The sequence below is a fragment of the Gavialis gangeticus genome, unplaced genomic scaffold (genome assembly GCF_001723915.1).
Source record: "Gavialis gangeticus isolate Ggan-Ray unplaced genomic scaffold, GavGan_comp1, whole genome shotgun sequence".
NCBI classification, from domain to species: Eukaryota; Metazoa; Chordata; order Crocodylia; family Gavialidae; genus Gavialis; species Gavialis gangeticus.
The window spans coordinates 18,959,317-18,960,558 of NW_017729015.1; positions in this window are offsets into that span (position 1 = coordinate 18,959,317).

The following is a 1,242-nucleotide window of genomic DNA, read 5'->3' on the forward strand; positions in this document are numbered from 1 at the left end:
GAGTCCTCCGAGCTGGGAAAGGCCAGGCCCACGCCCAGTTTCCCAGCCAGCGTGCAGGCTTCGGGGCAGGCCTCTCCATCCCCCTCTTGCGCCACGCGGCCTCGTCGCTAGCACAGACACGGCACCCTGAGCGCCCTCCGCCAGGCTCGACACATTGGCACGGCCGCCCTGCGGCAGGAGGATGCACCAGATGCCCCCTCGGAAGCCGGCACAGCTGCGGCGCTGGGCACGGCGCCTCGCAATCACTTCACCGCAGTCGCTTCCAGGGGGCCGCGTCCAAACCCAGCCTAGCCTCCCGAGCAGCCACCTTCGCTCTCCCCAGCGCCAGCGAACGCACCCTCACACCTCAGCCAAGCCACTGCAGCGCGCTCCATGCCCCCTCGCACACCGGGGCAGGCGGGGGGGGCGGCAGGGGACCCCCCCCCTGGCCCCCCCCCCCACCCCGCCAACCATCCGACCCTGAACAGAAGCAAAAGCAGCCTCGTCACTCAATATATAGGTTTCTTTTAATATAAAAAAAGTGCCTATTAAAAATTCCTTCCTAAATACACAAAAAGACCAGTCAAGGGGGAAAGTGAAAGGATCTTGGGCACGGGAGCGGGATCGGGGCGGCCTCGGCCAAAGACATCCCAAAGCACGAGGAGCTCATGTTCTGGACCGATGGATGCTCAGAGCGGGCGCGCTCGGCCCGGCGCGGGGTTCACGACCAGCACTGCCGTCGGATCAGTAACAGACAACACAAGGAGGGGTGTCGGGCCGTTGGGTTTGGGGTTTTTTTGTTCTTTTTTTCTTTTTTTTTCCCCCTTTTTTGGGGGGGTTTTTGTATGGTTTTTTTTTGTTTTTTGCACAATCCACAAAAGCTGTACAGTTTCCAAATCCTGGAGACGGGAAGGGCACGGGGGTGGGGAGGGGGCGTGGGGAGACAGGGCAGGGGCTGAACTAGTGTCACCCGCACACGCACACGCACACACAGGCACGCACACCCTGAGCTCATCACAGGCGCAGCTGGGGACGCACGGAGGAAGGAATACTGTTGTAGCAAACAAAACGCAGACATCTCCTTCACCTCGACCCCCCGGACCCCCTTCCACGAGCACCCCCCGCCCCTCCAAGAGGCCATGTTATTCATTTTTCTCCCCCTCTTTTTCTCACTGTTTTTTGTTGTTGTTTGCTTTAATCTTTTTTTTTTCTCCTTTCTTTTTTTGTGGGGGTCTTTTTTTTTTTTTCTTTTTTTTTTTTTTT